The 23,852-nt window shown below is 47.8% G+C and overlaps 1 protein-coding gene across 1 annotated transcript in view; it reads left to right on the top strand.

Moving 5' to 3' along the window:
* Positions 1 to 2,029: 2,029 nt before the first annotated feature.
* The window catches only part of LOC119525009 (small G protein signaling modulator 1-like), a 135,370-nt gene continuing 113,547 nt past the window's right edge, over positions 2,030 to 23,852 (top strand). Inside the window, 2 exon segments of the mRNA XM_037823706.1 lie at positions 2,030 to 2,156; positions 2,251 to 2,294. The gene's annotated coding sequence lies outside the window, so the exon portion shown is untranslated.

Here is a 23,852-nt window from a genome sequence, read left to right as displayed (position 1 = left end):
TCTACAGCTCCTGTGCTTTCTTCGAAGTATCTCTCTTGGCTTTAGCTCCTCTTCAAAAGTTCACTCTCAGCTTCACTGAGTTCCTTCTGTTTTGTCAGCTCATTTATATGGCTCCACTGATCAACTTAGACCCACCCCAAATGGGTGGAGCAACACCTCCATGGACATTATCCATCAGAGTCATCACCCACAGCTGGGTGGGGCATATTCCAAAGAAACAGTCAAAGAATTGCAATCTAATCAACACTGATAATGTCTCCCCACACAAGATTACATCAAAGATAATGGCTTTTGGGGGATACAATATATTCAAACTGGCACAGCAACCATTTCCCAATTTCTGGGCTCCCAGGAGAATTATCACACTGGAGATAGTGGGGTGAAGGGACTGTGATTGAGGTTCCTCTCCTCCAGCCAAGGGACAGTCATTTGTCCCAAGCCAGGCCAATGGGTTGCTCCCTTCCTGAAACTGGAACCTTAAACAGATGGATCTGGATGGGAGCTCCTTCCACCAGAGTGGTGGCATCCTAACCACACTGGCTTTGCCGGGTGACTCTTCTCATCAATCCCCCTTCCTGCCTTCCAGAGCTGCCTTGATTTCATCCCATTTCGCAGTTTTTCACCCTCCCATGGATTCTGGAAATGTGCAGTCTCCTTTCAGTTTATTCCCTTTGTCTAAATTAGCCAAAGTCAGCTTCTGTGGCTTGTGACCAAAGACCCCTGACACTGACAAGGGGAAGGAGTGGACCCTGGATCCGCTGCTACAAGGAGAGGGCATGCTCTGAGCTATCCTCCTGTCCTTCTGCAGAGTTGTCGAATACTGGGGGGGCTCTAGAAAGGAGGATGCAAATCCTAACAGTGGCCCTCTAGACCTTATGGGTCCTTGGCCCACCTCCTCTCTGGTCCACCTCCCACCATTGTAGCCATAGCTCACGCTACTCTGGCCCCACTGGCCTCCTTGCTATTTGTCACACTCAGTGGGCGTCCTCCCACCTCAGGGCCTTTGCATGTACTGTACCCATTGCCTGGGATGCTTTTCCCCTAGAAATTCCTAGGGCTCACTCCTTTTGTTCTTTGCTTAAATGATGACTCCTTAGTAGAGCCTCCTTCAACCATCCTATTTCAAAAATACAAACCCCACCCTTTCAGGCCCTCCACTTTACCCTTCCCTGGTTTATTTTTTTTCTGGAACTTCCAACATACCATATCATTTGCCTATTTATTATGTTGTCTACCTCCTAAGCTCCATGAGGGCAGGGATTTTTGTCTGTCTTGCTCATTTCAGTATCTCCAGCAGAGTGACGTGATGCGTGGGAGGTGCTCTGTAATATTTGTTGATCTGAGTTGAATTCTGGGTAAACAGTCAGGAACTTGGGGGTGGGGAGTAGATCTATTAAAGGAACAACCCTTGGTCCCCATACAGTCCACAACTGCCCTGGCTGAAAGGTGACTTCTGTGGGGGGAGGGTGAGCAGGCTCCTGGGAGGACCCCTTCCCCCAAAAAATAACCTGCATGTGGGGGAGGGAGCCTCTTAAGTCATTGCCCCTCCTGGCTGGAGACCCAATATATCTTGGAAGACTTTCATTAATAATGATAATAATAATAATAGTAATAGCTTCAGCAGCTATCATTTATGATTGCAGCCCTCTTTTTTGCCCTGGGTCTGTGTTAAGGGTTTTACGTCCAATATCACGTTTAAGTTTCAGATGACACCTATGACGGAAACATATACCCATTTCAAAGATGAGAAAACTGAAGCTGGGGGAGGGTCGGTAGGACCCCCACCCTGGCCCTAGGCTTCCTCCAAAGCCTGGCCCATGGCAGGTGTTCAACAGATGCTGCTTTCCTTCCCGGTAAGATGTAGACAGGGTGGGACGTGGGGGTTTGGGTGGAGGGCGGGGGCTTTCTCCCCAGGCGAGGGCGCGGGTCTGGGAGACTGCCAGGCGGGGAGAAGCCTCCCGCGGCTGCGCGGCCGCGTGCCGGAGGGGGCGGGGGTGGGTGGCCGCCCGCGGGGCCTGACGTCTGGCGCTCTTGGACTTCACTTGGCGCTGGGCCCCGCTCCCCGGGGCTGCAGCAGCCGAGCGAGGAGCCGCCGCCGCCGCTGCCGCCCGGGACTCCAAACGCTGCGCGCGGAGCCAAGGCCTCGGCCCCCGCGGGTAAAGGGCGCGCGGCGTGGGGGCTGCGGGAGGGGAGCCCCGGGCCCGGCCGCCACCCTCGGCTGACCGGTCGCCCTCCCGTGTCGCCCCACAGAGCTGGAGACCAGGCAGAGGCTGCTAAGCACCGTCAAGAAGGAGGTAGGTGCCGGGGGGCGGGCGCGGAGGTCGAGTCCCCCAGTGGGGAGCGGACAGTCCCAGCCACTCGGGGAAAAGGGGCTCCGCGGGAGGGGTGTCCATCGGCGAAGGGGGGCGGCCACCTCAGGTGTGGGGCTCACCTGGGTGGATATTTACTTCACGCGGGGCTGGACGCAGGTGAAGTTTGGGGTGGGGGCCTTGGGTATTCTCTTACGCTGTGTGCAGGGGCAGAGGCAGCCTGAGGGCCCTCCAGGTGTGGGACGAACCTGGGTGTCTCTGGGTGGGACCCTTCCACAAGGTGGGTGGGTCTCGGTTGGGAAGGGTCTTCAAAATGACAAGTCCCTTGGGGGCTGCCGGTGGGGGGGCAGTGTACAGAGGCGGGGAGCTAGATGAGGCTGTGGAAGAGGGGCCAGGCTTCAGGAAAGCAGAGGTTTGCTTTAGGAAAATAAATTCTTCCTACCCGAGCCCCCAAATTCTCAGTCCTTGAAGCCACCCCAGAAGCCAGGGGACTCCCACCCTGAGTATCCCCGGTCATCAGGCTGCTCCCCTTGTGGGCATGTGCTGGGGCTCCCCTGACAGGCAGGTTCCCCCCACCCCCCGTGCAGGGCAATAGGAATCAGACCAGATTCAGCTGCCCCTCTGCCCCTCCACCCTCCATGGGGAAGAATCTGTGATGGTGGGGGCCTGGGGAAATGTTTAGATGTCTGGAGTGTGTGTGTGTGTACACACATGCACACACCTGTGTGGGTGGGGACACGTGGATGTAAGTGTGCATATCTGGTATCTGGAAACATCTGTATGTCTGAAGCTAACTGTATTTCTATGTATTGTGTGTGTGTATCTGTTTGCGTGTGTGTGCCTGTGTGAAGATCTGTGTTTTTGTGAGTATGAAATCTGTGTGATGTGAGTCTGTGAATGAGGGAGGCTATCACCAGTATGTGAATGTATGTGTGTTCACGTGTGTGTGTTGCCCTTTCATGTCATCCCACACCCCTGAGGCTGAGACCCCATAGCTGCTACACCTGCATCACCTCTAGACCTTGTAATTCCTCAGACAGAGGCCTTCTGTGAACCCTGGGGACTGTCCTGGTCCCGGTGACTGGCTCTGTGCATGCACATGTGTGTTTGTGTGTGTGTACATGCTTGCATATGTATGTGTGTGAGGGTGTGCATGTGTGCGTTTGTGAGCATGTGTTTATGGGTGCATGCATGAGTGCATGTATGTGCACATGCAGGTGCATATGTTGGGATGTTGGCATCCAGGGGCAGCCCTGAGCACCAAGGAGGCCCTGGCCCCACAGCAGCAGGCAGCCACTTCATTCCTCGGCCCTTGCAAGGGTGGCTGCCAGGCTGGAACCTGTTGCTGCCCCTGTATCTCTGTGGGTGGTAAATTCCATTTTGTTTAAAGAATCAGCTCTCTGAATAAGGAGATGTGCAGGATGCATTGGATGCCTCGGAAAGGCCCAGAAATTCTCAGCCTAGGCCCATCCCCTGCAGGGATCTGAAGAAAGTTCTGTCTAGACTGTCTTTTCAACAAAATCCACTGACCCACAACATTAGGATAACTATTTGGGGGGTAGAGGGGTTATAGACCCCCCAAAAGTGTTAAGAACCCTTTTTTCTGTTCTTCTTCCATCCAAACCTAGATGTAATATGTGCTCCCCAGATGTTTTCATCTGGGTTGCCTTTGTTTGTAAGGAAATTATGGGTTCAGTTGTGGAGGGGCCTGCAGAGAGAAGGGAGGGTCAGCCTGGCATCTGCTCAAGTCAGCTCTGCCCCCAGCTCCCTCAGTGCTTTGGACAAGTCCCTCCTCCTCTCTAAGACTTGGTTTCTCATCTGTAGACAGAAGCATTGGTTCAGATGTCCTTCAATGTCCTATCCGAATTAGTCTGGTTTAAGTTAATGAGCAGGCTGTGAGGGACATGTTGTCCCCATGGCCAGGGGCTGGGCCTGCCTCCCCTCTCCTGGGAGTGGCCAGTCTTGGGCCACTGAGTTTTCTGCCTGGCTCAGGGCTGAGGCCAGTTCCAGGTTAGGGGGACCTGTTGGCTTCCTGTTTGATGCCTGAGAGGGCAGGGACAGAACCTTGCACAGTTGGTCAAGCAGCCTTGAGCCCTTGTTTAACCCTGGACCCACAATCAGAAGCAGGATTCGTAGTCTCAATTTGGGGCTATTTCTAAATTCCACATTTCTTGGGGGCAAATCACATTATGTGCCATGCCCTGTACACACAGGGAACCTTATGAGGCAGGTGGGGTTACAGACAAGGACACCGAGGGGAAGCAGCTTGCCCAGAACACAGCCAATAAGGGGCAAAGCTGGGACTTACCTCACCCCCAGGTCGGCCTGACATCAGAGCCAAGCTCTCACCCACCCCCACCGTCACCCCTGCCACACCACAAAATACCCGTTGGGATGTCCACGTCTATGCAGTAGTGCCTCAATCCCGGATGTATGCATGGTATAATTCCCACTGTACAGATGAGAAAACTGCAGCCCAGAAGAGGAGGGAATGTTTCAAGCCAGAAAAGGAGAACAGATCTCTGAGCCCCTGCTCGGCATCGTGCTCTTGATGGTGTGGCAGCAAGTCCTTGCTCCCAGAAGTGGGCCTCCCCTTCGTTTCCTTCCTTTGCCCATCTCTTTTGGGGGGCACCTCCCAGGGTGTCAGAGAGCTGGTTTCCAGTGGAATGGTGAAGGGCAGCTCTTGGCATAAGAACCTACAGTGAGCTCTTCCTCCTCCCCACCCTCTGGGTTCAGTGAGGGAGCTGCGTCCCTGTCTTGCCCAGAGGTGCCTCCCTCCCTTCTTTCTGGAAGGGGCTCCTCAACAATCAGCATCTCTAGATTAGCCAGGTAGCTCTGGAAGCTTCAGTCCAAGTCACCACAGCCACAAAGGGGACAGCGGTGTCTGTAGAGCTGGAGGCCATGTCCAGTGCTGACTCGAGGAGCAAGGATGACCCAACACCATTGAGGCAGTGTTGAGAAGGGACTTTGGGCTCTGACAGAGCTGGGTTCAAATCCCAGTGCACTTACTTGCTGAGGGTCATCTGGGGGTCAGACCCTTGGATGGGCCATGTGGATACAGCAGCATACAAGGCAGCCTCCATTCCTGCCCTCCGGGAGCTGACATTCTGTTGGGGGAAGACAGATCCTGACAGCTGCTCCGAGAGGTAAAAGTATAATTATAGACTGTGCGGAGTGGCCTGAGGAGAGGCTCTCGGCACCGTGGAAGGCTTCTTGGGGAAGTGATGTTTAAGGAGATGTCGAAGGATGAATAGATCTTTTAGATGAACACGTGGGGTCGAGGGAGAGGGAGGGAAAACCATTCCTGGCAGAGGGAACCACATATGCAAAGGCTTTGTGGCTAGAGGGAGCACCCTGAATTGGAGGATTTGAGGGACTGTGGAAGTGACTGGGGCACTGAGAGAGAGGAGGACCATGCTTGATGCAAGGGAAAGGGAACAGGGAGGACATATGGTAGGAAGTACGTGGAGCTTATTAATTTGCACCGTCTTTGACAAATGTCTTTACCTTCACAAGTGTCTGGATTTCAGTTTATTCATACTGGGGATAAAAATTATTCACCTGGCAGGATAATACACGTGAAAGTGTCTAACACATTAGCATGAGTTTCTCCAGGGCAGGGATCTTACCTTATTTTTTCTGTCTCCCCAGTGCCACCAAGAGAATGCTGGAGACAGGGTGTCCTCAGCATGATTTCCTCCAGTTAAATCCAGCCAGCTCCATCCTGGCTTCATCGTTGCTCTCTTCACTCTCCCCTTCCTTTCCAGCCCACCACCCCTTAATTTTGTTTTGGTTCTGCCAGCAAAGAGGGACTGGCTTCCCGTTGCCATGATGACTGCCATTAAAGGACCTGGCCACATGACCCGAGTTGATAAGGGAAGCAAAGTGACTAACTGCCTTGTTTTCCTGCCTCTGGGCTGTGCCTGGGAGGCCTCAATTGGAGGGAAGAAGGCAGGGGGGCTTGTGGGCTGAAGGAGACCCCCGGGAAAGGGCAGGGAGAGGAGGCAGGGCCCAGAGAGGAAGCTGTATTTAGCTCTTTGAACTGGAGGGGGTGTAAAGGGTGTAATTGTGGTGTAATGGTCTCAGCTGCTGAGCTGGGCTGAGAGGCTGGGGTGGGGGGAGCACAGAGCCTCTGGGTGGGGGTTAACGGGATGGGAAAGGGAGATGGGGCATGCTAAGAAGGTGGGGGGGGAGTTGAGGGGGGTGCTTTTGTCCACCCTCCCTCCCCCAGGTAGGGCTGTCAGATAACATGCAGATTATCTAGTTGACTTTGAATTTCAGGTACACAATAAATCATTTTTTAGTATAAGTATGTGTTGCTAAATCTGGCAACCTTTCCCCAGCTCCAGATGGGGGGTAGTTTGCTACTGGCATTCAGTGGGTAAAGGTCAGGAATGCTGTTAGGCATCCTACAGTGCCCAGGACGGTGTTCTCAACAAAGATATCTCTGGTCCAGAATGTCAATATTGTCCGAGGAATGCCTGCTCTAATATGATACTACAGACGCTGCCCCCTAGCCTGCCCTTCACTTTTCTGGGCAAGTCTGATGGGAACCCTGTGTTTTTGAACAATTTATCCTCCCTTCTCTTTAATGATTTTGTTAAGAGGGACAGTGTTGGATGGTGGAATGAAGTCTTGGCTCCTTAGCCATGTTATTTAGTGCAAACTTCCCTAGGATACCTCCATTTCTCATTTGTGAAATGGGCTTAGGTAGGAGGAAAGAGATCGGACCATATAATAATATTGGTAATTCCCCCCATTTAAGAAAGGTTTACTCTATGTCAGACACTGTGCGGAGTGTTTCCCATGCATTACCACCTTCACTCCTTATGACAGCCCCCAGGTAGAATTATCATCACCTTTGCTTGGTAGATAAGGAACAGGGTAGGTAAGCAACAACTTGCTTTAAGATCACATGACCTGTCACACAACCTGTCCGTGAAGAAGCCAGGATTCAAACCCCACTCTGTTTGTATGTGAAGGGTATGCTTGTGACCCTGGCTAGCAGTAGGCTAGCAGTAGGCGTTGGTAGGGAGCTGTGAGCTTTGGCTGAATCCCTGGAAACACAGCTTGGGAGCAGGTATGTGGAGGGAAGAGGATGAGGCAGGAAAGATTCATTCATCCCAGCTTGTGCAGGGCTGTAAATGCCAGGCTGCTGCATTTGGACTTGCTCTACCAGATAGCAGGGAGCTATAGAAGGTTTATGAGCTGGGGAGGGCCTTGCCTGGAACTGTATGTCAGGAAGGATCCTTCTCTGCCATCTCTAAGAAAGAAACAAACATCTTTCCTGCCTGCCTTCCTTCCCTCCCTACTTCCTCCCACAAATGTTTATTGGGCATCTACTATGTGCTAGATTCTATTCTATGAGCACAGATTGAGAAGTGAGTAAAGGAATGTCCCTGCTCACATGCTTTCACAGAGTGTACAGTCCCATGAGGGGACAGATACATGAACGATAAATGTATGTTAGAGGTGACAAGTGCTATGAGGAAAATAAAGCTGGAAAGAAGGTAGAGAGGGTTGAGAAGAGATGTTCTGCCAGACTGGTAGTCAGGAGGGTCCTCTGATGAGGTGGTATTTGAGCAGAGCCTTGAAGGAAGGGAGGGAGGCATCTGGGGGAAGGGCGTTGCTGGCAGTGGGAACAGCATATGCAAATGCCTTGAGTGAGGAACAAGGAATAGCAGGGAGGCCAGTGAAGCTGGAGAGGAGGGAAAGGGAGAGAGGAGGAAAAGATAAGGTCACAGAAAGAACAGGAGGTCGATCAGGCAGGCCCTCGTGGTCATGGAAGGATTTGGCTTATACTCAGAGTAAGATGGGAGCTATGGAAGATTCTGAGCAGTGGAGGAAGGTGAACTCACTACTGTTTCAATAGGACTGTTCAGGTTGCAGGTGAGTAATAAATTGTAGGGGACCGAACGGGGGAAGTAAAGACACCAGGTCATCAAGGAGGAGAGTAAACCTCTGCTTGCTCATTGCTGGGCTTTTGATTCTTGGGCCGGAAATCACAACCCCCTGTGCCGAATAGGGGTTCCAAATATGCTTGCCAACTGAATAAGTGTAGCAATGCCAAGGGGGTCTGTTTTGGAGCTCTGTGATGCTTCCAGGATATACTTAAATTGGTTTGCATGTGTCATGTTGGCAGGCTTGAGATGTCAGAAATCTTCATGTATAATGCAGCCATATCTGCACGATATATTTCAATGCTTCTTGCAGGCCTCTGGCACCGTGGCTTCCAGGAGCTTTTTTTTTTTATTTTTTGAGAAGTTGTAGGTTTACAGAAAAATCATGCAGAAAATGCAGAGCTCCATACACCTCTCCTCATACATGGAGTTCCCCTATTATTAACAATTTGTATTAATTTGGTAACTTTGTTACAATTGATGAAACATTTTTATTATGATTACACCATTAACTACAGTCCATAGTTTACATTAGGGTTTACTGTTTGTGCTGTACAGTCCTATGGTTTTTTAAAAAATGTTTTCTGGTAATATATATAACAACCTAAAATACCCCCATTCAAACATACAATTCAGTGGTGTTGATTACATTCTGGTGTTGTGCTACCATCACCACCATCCATTAGCCAAAACTTTTCCATCACCCCAAACAGAAACTCTGTCCCAATTAAGCATTAACTCCCCATGCCCTATCCCCACCCTGGCCCCTAGTAACCTGTATTCTAGTTTCTGACTCTGTGATTTACTTATACCAATTATTTCATATCAGTAAGATCATACAATATTTGTCAAGTTTCATCTATGTTGCAGCATGATCAGAACTTCATTGCTTCTTATGGCTGAATAACATCCCATTATTATTTGGTGTGCAAGTATCTGTTCCAGTCCCTGCTTTCAGTTCTTTTGGGTATATACCTAGAAGTGGGATTGCTGGGTCATACGGTAGTTCTACACTTAAATTTATGAAGAGCTGCTAAACTATTTTTCACAGTGGCTGCATGATTTACATTCCCACCAACAGTGAATTAGTGTTTCTATTTCTCCTTGTCTTTTCCAACACTTCTTTTCTCTTTTTATTTTAATAGTAGACATTCTGGTGAGTATGAAATGCCATCTCACTGTGGTTTTGATTTGCATTTCCCTAATGGTTAGTGATGTTGAGTCATTTGTATTTCTTGCATTTGCCTTTTGGCCATTTGTATTTCTTCTTTAGAAATATGTCTATTCAAGTCCTTTACCCATTTTTTAAATTGGGTTGTTTTTCTTTTTTTTATTGTTGTTTTGTTGTAGGATTTCTTTGTTCTGGATATTAAATCCTTACGGATATGTAGTTTACAAATATTTACTCCCATTTTGTATAGTCTCTTTACTTTCATGATGAAGTCCTTTGATGCACAAAAGTTTTTCATTTTGATGGAGTCCCGTTTATCTGTTGTTTCTTTTAAGAAACTGTTGCCTAATACAAGATCTTGAAGATGCTTCCTTATGTTTACTTCTAGGATTTTTATGTTGCTGTTTTTTACATTTAGTTATTTGATATATTTTGAATTAATTTTAGTTTTGAGTTTATACACTGTGAAGTAGGGGTCCACTTTCATTCTTTTGTGTATGGATATCGAATTTTCCCAGCACTATTTGTTGAAGACGATTCATTCCCCAATGAGTTCCCCAAGAGACTATTCATTCCCCAATGAGATGACTTGGCTCCGTAGTCAAAATTCAGTTGGTCATAGATATGAGGGTTTATTTCTGAACTCTCAGTTAAATTCCGTTGGTCTATATTTCTGTCCTTGCACCAGTACTATACTGTTTCTGATTACTTAGCTTTGTAATAAGTTTTAAGATTGGGAAGTGTGAGTCCTCCAGCTTCGTTCTTTTTCAAGATGTTTTTGGCTATTCAGGACCCCTTCCCCTTCCATATAAATGTGATAATTGGCTTTTCCATTTCTGCCGAGAAAGCTGTTGAAATTTTGATTGGGATTGTATTGAATCTGTAAGCCACTTTCAGTAAAATTGTAATCTTGACAATATTTAGTCTTTCGTCCATGAACTTGCAATGTCCTTCTATTTATTTAGGTCTTCTTGTATTTCTTTTAGCAATGTTTTGTAGTTTTCTGTATATGAGTCCTTTACATCCTTGGTTAAATTTATTCCTAGATGAATTTTTTCCTTGATTTCCTCTTCAGATTGTTCATCACCAGAGCACAGAAACATTACAGATTTGTACCCCACCACGTTTCTGAACTCGTTTATTAGCTCTAGTACCTTTGTTGTGGATTTTTTTTTTCAGGATTTTCTAAACATAGGATCATGTCACCTGCAAATAGGGAAAGTTTTACTTATTCCCTTCCAATTTGGATGTCTTTTATTTCTATTTCTTGCCTAATTGCTCTGGCTAGAACTTCCAGTACTATTTCGAATACCAGTGGTGACAGTGGCATCCTTGTCTTCTTCCTGTTTTTAAAGAGAAAGCTTTCGGTCTTTCACCTTTGAATATAATGTTAGTTGTGGGCTTGTTATATATGCCCTACATCATGTTGAGGAAGTTTCCTTCTATTCCTAGTTTTCTAAGTATTTTTATCAAGAAGTGGTGCTGGATTTTGTCAAATGCCTTTTCTGCGTTGATTGAGATAATTGTGTGGGGTTTTTTGCCTTTGATCTATTAATGCAGTGCATTACATTAATTGATTTTCTTGTGTTGACTCACCCTTACATACCTGGGATAAATCCCACTTGATCATGGTGTATAATTCTTTGAATATGCTATTGGATTCAGTTTGCTAATATTTTGTGGAGGATTATTGCATCTGTATTCATAAAGGATATTGACCTGTAATTTTCTTTTCTCATTGTATCTTTATCTAGCTTTGACATTAGGGTGATGTTGGCCTCTTTGATTTTTTGGAAGATTTTGAGCAGGATTGGTGTTAATTCTTGTTGGAATATTTGGTAAAATTCACCAGTGTAGCCATCCGGTACTGGGCTTTTCTTTGCTGGACTGTTTTTTGATTACTGATTCAGTGTCTTTCCTTGATACTGGTTTATGGAGCTCTTTTGTTTCTTCTGTTCATAGTTTGTGTGTTTCTAGGAATTTATCCATTTCCTCAAGGTTATCTAATTTGTTGGCATACAGTTGTTCATAATATCTTCTTATAATCCTTGTTATTTCTGTAAGATAGGTAGTAATGACCCTTCTTTCCTTTCTGATTTTAGTTATTTGTGTACTCTCTTTTTTTTCTTTGTCATTCTAGTTAAAGGTTTGCTGATTTTTTATATTTTCAAAGAACCAACTCTTGGTTTTGTTGATTCTCTCTATTGTTTTTTATTCTCAATTTCATTTATCTCTGCTCTAATCTTTATTTCCTTCCTTCTGCTTGCTTCGGGTTTAGTTTGATCTTCTTTTTCTAGATTCTCCACTTGTGAATTTAGGTATCTGATTTGAGGTCTTTCTTTTTTTAATGTAAACATTTAGGGCTATAAATTTCCCCCTCAGCACTGCCTTTGCTGCATCCCATAAGTTTTGGTGTGTTGTGTTTTCATTTTTATTTACCTCAAGGTATTTCCTAATTTCCCTTGTGATTTTTTTCTTTGACCATTGGTGGTTTAAGAACGTGTTGTTTACTTTCCACATATTTGTGAATTTTCCAGTTCTCCCTCTGTTATTGATTTCTAGCTTCATTCCATCATAGTCAAAAAATATACATTGTATGATTTCAATATTTTTGAAATTTCAAGATTTGTTTTGTGACTGAAATAAGGTCCATCCCACGGAATGATCCATGTGCACTAGAAAAGAAAGTGTTTTCTGCTGCTGCTGGGTGAAGTGTTCTATCTATGTTTGTTAAGTCTAGTTGGTTTGAGTATCATTAAAGTCTTCCATTTCCTTATTGATCTTCTGTCTAGATGTCCTATCCATTATTGAAAGTGATATATTGAAATCTTCTACTAATGTAGAACAATGTATTCTGCCTTCAGTTATGTCAATATTTGCTTCATATATTTGGGATCTCTGCTGTTGGGTGCATATATATTTATAATTGTTTTGTCTCCTTGCTAAATTTATCCCTTTATCAGAATATAGTGACCTTCTTTGTCCCTTATAACAGTTTTTGACTTAAAGTCTATTTTATCTATGTTTGCATAGATACCCCAGCTCTCTTTTGGTTACTATATGCATAGTGTATTTTTTTCCCGTCCTTTCACTTTCAGCTTACTTGTATCTTTGAATTTAAAGTGAGTCTCTTTTAAACAGCATATAGTTCACTCATGCTTTTTTTTAATCATCCATTCTTCCAGTCTGTGTCTTTTGACTAGAGAATTTAATCCATTTGCATTTAAAGTAACTCCTGATAATGCAGGACTTTCTTCTTCCATATTGCTATTTGATCTTTGTAAGTCTTATACCTCTTTGCCCCTCAATTCTTCTGCTAATGAATACTTTCATATTTATTTTATTTTTTGCATTGTAACATTTTAAATGCCTTCTTATTTATTTTGGTATATATTTTGCATATCTTTTTTTGTGGTTACCAAAAATATGTAACAATCACGTTTGATTTGATACCAACTTAACTTCAATATCATACTCATACACTGTTCCCATACCCCTCTGTCCCCTCACCTTTTTGTTGTACTTGTCACAAATTATATCTTTATACATTATATATTCAAAACCATAGATTTATCATTACATTTTATGCTTTTGCATTTTAGAATCTGTAAGAAGTAAAAAAAAAAAAAAATGGCGTTACATACCAAAGAATACATTACAATAGTACCTGCATTTATAATTACCCAGCTGATTGCCTTTAGATTGGGTCAGTATACAGGTACCTCAGTATGTGCATAGGGGTTACTCTGCACAGGGCTAAGGACCCACAATGGGAGTATTGGCTAGAAGCTCCTGGAAACTTCCAGGAGCTTTTGATGGTGACAGGCTTCTCTGACAGTTCTGGGCTCCCTAGTCTGATGTGACGAGGGTAGCAGAGGGACTCTTGCTTAATTGTGTCCCCGTGCAGTCGGGTTGGGTCTGCCTCTGCAGCAACCTCATGAGGTTCTTGGGGAGATGGGGTCGCATTTGCTGCTGGTTGGCAAGTAGGAAAAGGTGTTTTTGTCAGGATGGAAGCAAGGAGACCAAAGGAGACTCAGTTCTGCCCCCCACAATCCATGTGGCCCTGGCAAGTTCCTTCTCCTGCTTTCTCAGTAGAGGTAGGGCAGCTGTAGGATTCTAAGAACCTCAACTCATCTGACTTGGCTAGATCTAATTCTTACCTTCTAAGAGCCAAATCTTCCATCTTTACTCTGAGTTTGCCAAGTCTGTATTTAAGATGTATTAAAACCCAGTAGCTGATCGATAAGTCCTTTGGGGAGCCTCATTCCGTTCAAGAAAACAAGGGCTGAACTAAAGTTATTTTGATGGGATAAACATTTTTTAAAACAGCATTTACTGAGCATTTTATATGGATGACCTCATTCCCTTGTCCCAGTACCCCAAGAAGTGGATAAAAAAGGAAATAAGTAGATAAATGAAGAATTAAGGCACAGAGATGGCAAGTAACTGGTAAGTGGGACAGCCCAGGGGTCTGGCTCCAGGACCGTGATCTGCATTACTCTGGAGTCAAAAACCAAAAAACCACGTGTGATTCTGAGCTATGCTGAGAGTGTGGAATGGTGGAAAGGGCCAGACTTTGGAACTGGGCAACCCTGTTCCAGGTCCCATTTGTGGTCCTGCCGTTTTGTGTCTGCATGAACCTCTCTGGCCTCAGTTTCCTGGAGTGTCATACAGTGAGGGCTTCACCTACTGGGCAGCAGTGCTGTTACCGTATCACCATCAGGCATTCAGCAGTATTTATGGAGGTGCCAGGCACTGTGCTTGGCTCACCCACTTGGGAGATAGACTCCGTTGCTGAAGGAGATTTTGCTGCCCTTTCTGGTCCCATCTGAACTTGCATGTGCTCTCAGTATGGGATCCTGTCCTCCTTGTGTAAGTCCTGGGCTGGGAGTGTGCAGCCCTGGGAGTCTCTCCTCCTGGCAGGCAGTGCTATAAAATGAGAAGGTATATTTCTGGGGACCCAAAGGAATGAGCCTTCAAGTGGAAGTTGGGCAGGAGGGTTGAACCTTAGTTGGCTGCAATACCAGCCTGGGTGGGCAGCCGGGTCCTTTGTCTGGGTCTGGAAGCCTAGCGGGCCCCCTTGAGATAATCCCCCAGCCTAAGGAGGGTCAGAGACCCTCTGGGGCCTCCAGATCCTGCTACCTATCTGCCGTGTGCCCCTGAGCAAGGTGGCTAAGAGAGCTAAACTTGGGTGAGAGGCAGCATATTCATCTTCCTTTTAGTGGTACAAGAAGATGAGAGATGAATGGATTTTTGTGCTTTTTTTTCCTTGCAAAATTTTGAAGCAATTCAAATTGTGGCAACAGGTGATCTGAGTAAAGTCCCCATTTAAAAATCATATGAGACACTGAGACTCAGTTCAAGAGACTTGGTGATACTTGGAACACTGAATGAATTCCTCCTTATTTATTAATATTTATTAAATTACACTTGGTTAATAAATTAGGATTATAGCACCTGCTCTTTATCAATCACTGCTCTAAGTGCTTTGCTTTATTTCATTCAATCCATGAAGCAATGCTATGGAGTAGGTACAAATATCAACCCTTCTTTACTGATGGGAAGTTGAAACTCAGAGAGGTTAAGAAACTGGACCAAGGTCACACAGCTAAGAAGCAGAAGAACAGGGTAGGTTAGCCAGCTCTATCCATTTCTAGTTGGATAAACCCTAATAAAACTTGCTTAAGCTAGGGGTGATGGTGCCTACATTTGGAGCTCAGCCTCTGACAGTGAAAGTGTCCACTCTTGAGTTCCATGCCAGACTATGATCCCATTTTAGCAAGTGCTGCCTGAGGACCTACTGTGTGCCCAGTGTTGCTGGCTCAGAGATTCCTACTATAGGGCATGCAAACACTTGAAATTGTATAAACACTGAGTGTTTGCTCTAGGGAGAGAGGATCCCCAGCTTTCATCAGCAACTCTAAGGGGTCCATAGCCAAGGTCATTCAGAATCACCCTACAAGATACTAGAAACAGAAATGAATATGGTCATCTCCTGTCCTTAGCGTGCTCAGGAATGAACTGGCACCTTCTAATTTCTAAACCAGTGAGTTTTTTGATAGTAATAACTACAGCAACAGCAACAACTCTTAATAATAATCATGATTAGCGTAAAAGGAGCACCTGCTGTGTTCCAGATTTGCACTGTCCAATATGGTAGCCACCAGACACCTGTGTCTATTTACATTAAATTAAATTAAATTAAAAATTCAGTTCCTCAGTTTTCCTAGCCATGTTTCAAGTGCTCAATAGCACATGTGGTTGGTGATACCGTATTGGACACCACATGTATAGAGCATTTCCAGACAGTTCTGTTGTATTCTAGGGATTGTGCTAAATGCTTTACATGCATTAGCATACTTAATCTTTAAAACGGCCAGACAACCCCCCCCCCCCCCGCAAACACACACAAAAGAACAAAAACCACCTGGTGGGGGAAGGGGGTAGGTCCAATTTATTATACCCATTTTAAAGATGAGCAAATTGAGGCATGGAAAAGTAAAGTGGCTTGTCCAAGGTCACACAGAAAGGGCGGTGGGATTTGAATGCAGCCCTTAGACCCAACATTCCACTGCTTTCCTTGGAAGGTAGGGAAGCAGTGGTTAAGTCCTTTCTTTGGTTCACTCTGTGTCTGTTTTTAAGCAACCAGCTGGGAACCCCATTGGCCTGCTCAAAAGCCTGTGCATCCTCCTCATCAAGGAGGCCTGTGGGTTTGCAGAGATGGGGTGTATTTCTGGGGGAGCCCAGACCCACACAGCAGTAGGCAGAGCACCTGGAAGAAAGCTGATGGTCTCCAGGGTGTGGGCTGTGAGTGTGAAACACGTGGGCCTTTTGTCTGGGAATGGAGGATGGAGGGTGGCTGGTTGCGAGGGTTGGGGAGAGGGGGGCAGCTAAGAGCTCCACCAGCTGTACATGGGGTGTTGTCTGATATGCCCCCAGGTGGATGCTCCAGAATGAGGACCCGGGGACGCCTTTTTCTTAGGGGTGTCTGAGGCACCTGTGCAGGGATGCAAGGGGAGGCCTGTTTGTAGGAATCCCGCTCTCAGCCCCAGAACACCCCTCCTGTCAGGTGGAGGCAGCTTGAATGGTCTTCAAACTGTTTGGGAACAGTGCCTGATGCCTATTTATAGTAATTCAGTAAACGATTAACTGGGGCCAAGCTGGCTGGCATCGGGCCACCAGCCACCAAGTTGGAGGCATCTGCTTCTCCTGCAAGCCTGAGCAACCTCGTTTAGGGCTGGTTGTGGAGGAACTGGAGGGAGAATTTGACTAATGCTGTGAAGACTGACATGCTGTGGCTTTATCATTTTAGGTCCCCTACCCGTGCCCCACCTGCCATCCCATGGAACTGTAGAAGGACAGGCTTCTGTGGGTTTTCTGTCATTATGCATGCTGTGTGGATGCCTCAGGCAGGGTGGAAGAGTCTGAATGTAAGGGGTGGGGCAAGTCTGTCCTGGAACTGCCAGTGAGAGGGAGATTCCAGGAAAGGAAGCTTTTATCTGTTGGCCAGTATTTGCTGAGCTCCCGATGTGTGCCAGGCTCTGTGTTGGGTGCTGAAGTGGCAGCCATGAGCCAGTCAGGTGAGGTCCCTGCTCTCCTGGAGCTGACTGTCTCAAGGGAAGAGACAGGCAGTAAACAAGCAAGCAGATGCATAAATTGGAAGAATCAGAGAATGATAAGAAAACAACAGTGATAGAGTCTGAGGTGGGTGGGGTGGGGCAGTTTACTTGGGGCAGTCAGGGTGGGCTTCCCTGAGGAGGTAACATTTGAGCTGGGTGCTGAGTCACAAAGATATGGAAGATGGCAGAGGGAAAGCAGGAGCAAAGGTGCTAAGGCAGGAAGGAGCTTGGAGAGTCTGTGTAAAGCTAAGGGAGTAGAGAGCAGAGAGGAGAAGAGAGGGAGATGGGTCAGCGCCAGGGGTGGGGTGGGGTGGGCAGAGTAGGTGTGTTGAGCCTTGTAGGCTGGGAGGAGGGAGTTTTGATGTTATTCTAAGAGCTGTGGGGAGCCAGTAGAAATTTGTCTCTGTTTGTGTCTGTGTGGGTGTGTGCATGTGCATATCAGAGAGAGAGAGCGATAAAGAAACACAGAGACATGGAAAGAACAAGATATGTGCATGCAAAGACACGAAGAGAGACAGGCAAACAGATTAACACAGAGATGGGGGCGAGTGAGACTGACTTTGCAAGAGCGCTCAGAGGTCTCCAGGGAAACTTATGTGAGGATGTGGAACATATTTTTACACCAAGGCCTCTGCAGAGGGGTCTGGTCCCTCCCTGTGCATGGGACCCCCAGTGGATCCCCAGAGCCCATCTCTGGTGCAGGAGGCCTTTGGGTGCTCCCAAGGCAGATGCTTGAATATCCCGCCCAGTGACATTTCAGATAAGGTGGTCTGGGGGAGGTGGGATTATGTGTGCCTGAGGGTGCCCATCTACTAGAGCCCCAAGAGTTCCATGGGGGAGGTGGCAGGGATGGCTTTACAAAGATCCCAGAGCCCATTGCAGGTTAGGGTGGGAGGCAGTGGTTTAGAAGGAGGTGCTTAACATGCTTGCTGAAAGGTCCCCATCCGTGCCAGCATCCTCCATTAGCAGCAGAGTGAGGAAAGGGCATTTCTTTCTGTTACCATGATTAGGGAATCACCATGTGCAGGGAGAGGGAGCAAGGAGTGGTGGACCATGAAAGAAGGAGGTCAGGGGTGGGGGTGGAGCTGGCAGGAGCAGCTGGAACAGGGCTCTGGGAGCAGAGTCGGCTGCAACTATGACGCTTGGCTGCAGTGAGCTGAACAAGCATGAGCGTTGGCCACTGGACAGCCAGCTCCTCAAGTCCCCAACTAGGGCCACCCGAGGCTCCCATAAGGAGACCTGGATTTGCATCCCAGGCTGGATAATCTATGCCCCTCCCAGGTCAGCTGCCTGGTTGGGAAAATGGGAATAGTAACAGTGACACCTAGATTGCACGGTTGTTGTGAATCTTTGGGCTCAGGTGTGTGAAGTGTCTGGCATGTGGGAAACACCCTTAGGCTTCTGTTGAATGCGTAAATGAATGAACCTCCTGTATGCCAGGTCTGCAAAAAGCAGACAGTCTTGGGTTTTAATCCCTACCCTGCCATTGGCAAGTGTGCTCTTGCGCAAGTTCTTTGACATCCCTGGGACTCAGTTTCCTCATCTGTAAAATGGGGAGGGTGATTGTACCCACCTTACCAAGTTACCATGAGGACCAGATGAGATAATGTCCCTAAGAACTGTGCCAAGCACACGGTGAACACTTCATAAATAAGTGCTGGTTTTGAGGACTTAAAACCAATGTATAGAGCAGTTACTATATGGCAGCTATTGTGTTTAAAATGTTTTAAATGTGTTATCTGATGCCCCTGAGGCAGAAGCTATTGCCACCCATTATATTGATGGGAAAGCTGAGGCTCTGGGAAGGGATATGATTTGCTCAAGAGCATGCAGTTAGTGCATGGAGGAGCTGAAATTTGAATTCTGAAGTCTGCTTCCGGAGCCCAATGCTTATGACCTTTGCAGTGGGCTTTACTCTAGGAGCTCGGAAGAAGGGGAGACACATCAACTCAGTGGGGAGCTCAGGAGGGATTGAGGAGAAGGACAAATGAACTGGCCCTAGAGGATTGGGAGATTTTTCCAGAGCTGGAGACGGAGGTAAGGAATGGGCAGGGACATCAGGTGGAGGGGATGTCATGAGCAAAGGCTAGGCAGCGGGAATCACGTGGGACACACAGAAGGAATACCATGTGTGACCAGAGCTGGGGGTGCAGGAAGGGGCAGGGGTCGGATTTGGCGGGAAAGAGAGGTTGGGCCACAGGATGGAAACTTTCACCACTGCTGGGGAAAGTCATCTCCCCCCACCCCTACCCCCCTGCCTTGCCCCACCACCAGCGTTTGTTTGCGTCTGTGCTTTGGAGCTTCCCAAAATATTCCTATTGTTCCCCAACCAGCCCTGCTCAAGCCCCTCCTGACTCTCACCTCCTGCGTGCCTTGCCCATAACAACTTAAAAAAAAATATGTTGCCAGCTACTTCTAGACAGTGCTTTTCCCTGCCACATTGTCCAGACATCGCTTCGTTCCTTTGCACTCCAAGCCAGCTCTGTGGAGGCAGTGGCAGGGGGGACCTTTTTCCCTCTGCTTCAGATTTGGAGAAGCCAAGGCCCAGAGCATTGGTTTCTACTTGTATTTCAGCTCTGGGGTGTCACCTCCTCTGGGAAGCCCTCCCTGACCACCACCACCCCCCTCCCTGTCAGGTCAGGTTTCTTTGCTATCTATTCTCCTGGAACCGTGTTCTTTGAACTGGCTTCACTTGGTAATTATTTACTCATTTGTGTGATTTAGTTCATGTCTTTGCATCTTTCTGAACATCACCTCTGTAAGGACAGGGACTGTGTATGTTTGCTCCCTGGTGCCTGACGTGCAGGAGATGCTCGAGAAATACTGAGGGAATGAACGGCTAGGGTTCATGTGCTGAGTGCTGGGACAGCAGGTGTTAGAGACCTTGGAAGCAGCACACTTCTCTTGGGTGGAGGGCGGGGTCTGGAGAATCCAGGGAGGCTCCCAGGAGGAGGCATGTCCTTGGCAGAGGCCTGAAGCCTGAGTGGCAGCTGGCCAGCTGGAGCATGCAGGGAGGGGCAGCTGGTGGAAGGCACCATGAGAGCAGAGGCACAAGAGGTGAGCACACGATGCCTTTGGGTACCTGGGGTCCGAGGGCCAGCGCCCCAAGGCAGGGCTGCGAATGGCTAGCTCGCTCAAGTGTCAGCATTTTGTCCTGATGGTCTGAGGCACCTGTGAGGGAGGCCCAAGCTGTCCTCTGCTCACCCTCCTCTCCCCAGTGGGAGTTGAGGAGCCTTTGAGTCATCCCCTCTTTTCCTCACTTGCCCCACATGCTGAGGGTTATTTTTAAAGCTACCCCGCAGGCCCTTTGGGCATGGGCATTCTAATTTAACCATCTCTCCACATGAATAGAGGTAAGAGTCAGGGTGCCTGGGGGCCTCCGTCACTCCTAAGCAGGGTGCTGGTGCAGCATTACTCACCTCACCTGCGCTACCCCTCTTCCTGCTGGGTGTCAGCCACCCGAAGTGGAGGGACAGGCCACTCTGAATCAAGACAGAGCAGGTGCTTTAACCAGGGCTCAGCAAACCACCGCCTGGGGGCCAAATCCAGCCTGTTTTTTGTAAGGCCCTTGAGCTAAGGATTCCTTTTACATATTTTATGGGTCCTACATTAAAAGGAAAGAAAAACCACACAACAGAGACTGTATGTGACCTGCAAGTGGAGCTGTCAGATTTTGCAAATAACAATCCAGGAGGCCCAGTTGAATTTGAATTCAAGAGAAACAGCAAATAAAGTTTTATAAACGTATGCCCTTTGCAATATTTGGGACATACTTATACTAAAAATAAAGTATTCTTTGTTTATCTGAAGTTCAGAATTAACTGAGTATCCTGGATTTTATCTGGCATCCCTACTCTGAAGCCTGAAACATTTGCTCTCCGATTGCTTATAGAAAAAGATTGCCGACCCCAGCCTTAAACCCAAATCAAAGGAAGTCAGTCATGAAGGGGCTTAGGGCACTGTCTGAAATAGGGCTCACTCAGTATTGGCTGCTGCTATTAGTAATTTTAATATAATCAGCAAGCATATATTGAACTCCTGCTGTGTGCCCAGGTTCATGGTCTAGTTAGGAGAGAGAGACACTAAAGGTATGAACTCACAGATGTGGTAAGTCCTAAAGAAAACTGTAAAGCAGGGTAAAGGGGCATGTGTGAGGGAGCCCCTCCCAGGAGGCCATGTTTGAACCAACTCCTGTATGCAGTGGGGGCAGGTGTGGCTGTCTGAGGCTGCCACTCACCCAGCACTCTCACGGCGGGCCCAGCCCTGGTCTGAGGACCACGTGTGTTTCACTCATGGAGTCCTCACACAGCAGTCCTTGGAGGTGGGCAGCACCCCCATTTCACAGATGAGGAAACTGAGGCCTGAGGTTGCCCAGCTCAGGGCAGATCTGGAGGTTGAAGCTGGGCTAGGCCTGGTGGATTCCAAGCTTATGTTCTCGTTCGTGTTGAGAAAGTGCTTTTGTTTGGCACCGACTGTGTGCTGCATCCTGTTTGGAGCCCTCTGACTACATTTTTCATTATTTTTCTACCACCCTGCACAATGGGGGGTGTTGTGGCCATCTGTAGCTTAGAGAGGTGGACCCAGCAAATTTGAGTGGGGAGGCAGGGAAGAGTGGGGAGTTGACTGGGGGGAGCAAGGCGGGGCTCAAGGTGGGTTGCATGAGAGTACCTGGGTATGGGCGTGTGCAAGGAGGGGAGAGGGAAGGGCAGGCCTGAGAGCCCTGAGAAGCTCCCCTTCTGGCTTTGCAGAGTGGCCTGGATTTCCCTGCCTATGTGCCTTGAACCAGTGCCTGCCTACCCTGACTCCCTCCTGAGATTAATCCTCCTTTTATGCTGTTTAAATATTTGCAGGTGGAGGGAGCGGTGGCTGGTGAGAGGGCAGGCTGGTTTCTGAATGGTGGCAGGGTGGGGCCAGAGGTGGGTGAGGGCAGGGGTGGTGACAACCCCAGAGGCCTGCTAGGCCCTGGGCTATGGGGTTGGAAGCTCAGGGTGGGTAGAATGGAGCTGAAGGGCTCCTTAGCATTTGTCCATTTACCTCACTGACCTTTAATGAGTACCTACTGTGTGTCAGGCAGTGAAGTGGACCATCAGTGTCATCACACTTGTAGAATCCCTACTATGTGGTGGGCACTGTCTCCACAGTCTCTTTCAGGACTCATATGAGACAGAGCCGCTTATCATCATCAAACTCATTTTACAGATGGCAAAACATGTCCAAAGTCACTTGTGTATAGCAAGTGGCCAGGGATTTGATCCCAGGTCAGTGACTCCAAATTCCAGGCTCTTTAGCCTCTCTCAACTGCCTCCTGACTTATCCTTCTAATAAGCTGGTTCCAACAGGAGTGAGTTCCCTGTCACTGGAGGTGTGCAAGCAGATATTGGAAGTGTGCAGCAGATGGATGCTGGAGAGGGAGTACCACTTTGACTGTGATGTCCTCCCTCCCCCTGAAAGGTCCCCACAGGGTGTGGTTGGCAGAGCAGGTCCAGGCAGTGCAGGTCTCCTGACTCCCAGTTCAGCACTCCCTTTGGTCCCCAAGTGGGAAGGAACTGAGGAATTGCTTCTCACCAGTTTCTCAGCACCCTCATTTTTCAGACGGCCTGACCCAATACTGGGTGGAGCTGGAGGCAGAACTCTGGGTCAGGCCCTCAGACAGACTAGGCTTCAAGTCCTGGCTGTGCCTCCTGGCTGTGTGACCATGAGAAAATTGCATATACTCTCTGAGCCTCAGTTTATTCATCTTTAAAATGGGGAGGATAATGTTCTTTTGAGGGTTAAATAAGGTAATCTGTTTAAAGCACCTGCACATAATAGGTGTTCAAATATTCACTCTTACTCTGGGCTGGGTAATAACAAAACCATTTGGTTCAAATTGGACTCCAGTTTCTGTGTGAAGCAACCTAATGAGAATGGATCTGGGGTGGACAGAGTGTTGGAGTTGGGGATGTAGCAGCCAGGGTAGAGTTCTCAGCCTGGGGATGGGGCTTTACCAAGGGAGGACCCTTGGGATCTCCAGATCCTGCCTCCTCCGTGTAACCTTCCATGGGTTGGCTAATCTCTCTATGCCTTGTTTTCCCCATCTGTTAAATGGGAATAATTTAGGAACCTAACCTCATTATGGTTGTGCTGACAAAGGGTGCCTGGGACATAGTGAGAACGTTATCATCATAAAGCCCCTACCATGTGCTAGACTAGCCCCACCCTTTCACAAATAGCATCTCATTTAATCCTCACCATGGCCTTGCAGGGTGATAGGTCCCCACTTTACAGAAGAGGAAACTGTGGCCCCGAGTGGGATGTGAACTGGCCAAACTCACACAGGAGGTGAGTGGCCACACTGAGCTTTGAACTTTGAACACACGTCTGTGTGGCTCTAAATTCACACCACAGCCATCGCCTCCATGCTATTCAAACCAGCTGTGATTCCTGGGCCACAGCTTAGAAGATCACACAGGCTGCAGTGAGCCAGAATGCCTTGCAGCTGCTGCCCCAGACACCTCCACCCAGGGTTCCCTGGGCTCTGCTGGCTTTCAGTGTGGATCAAGTCCAAGGCTGGGTCTGGGAACTTGAGATATGGAGGGTGCCTGACCTGATTTTCCAAGTTTCCTTCTGGGCCTGCCTTGCCCTCTTCCCTTCCTGCCCACAGAGGGGATGGGTTTCTCTGGTGGCAGGAGCTGGTGGCCACCTCTTTCTCCCTGCAGGGAAACAAGGCCTCTTCTGCTAGGCTCTTGTTAATCACCAGCCTTTTTAATTTCCTCTCCTGGCCTCTCCTGTCAGCCTATTATTAATTTCTGGGGAGGTGTTCTGGCTGATAGCTAGGACCTAGCAGAGGTGGGGAGGGGTCCTCCCTTGCTAG

The sequence above is a fragment of the Choloepus didactylus genome (genome assembly GCF_015220235.1).
Source record: "Choloepus didactylus isolate mChoDid1 chromosome 23 unlocalized genomic scaffold, mChoDid1.pri SUPER_23_unloc2, whole genome shotgun sequence".
Taxonomy (NCBI): domain Eukaryota; kingdom Metazoa; phylum Chordata; class Mammalia; order Pilosa; family Megalonychidae; genus Choloepus; species Choloepus didactylus.
The sequence above is the reverse complement of the archived record's forward strand: the minus strand, read 5'-3'. Positions and strand labels throughout refer to the sequence as shown.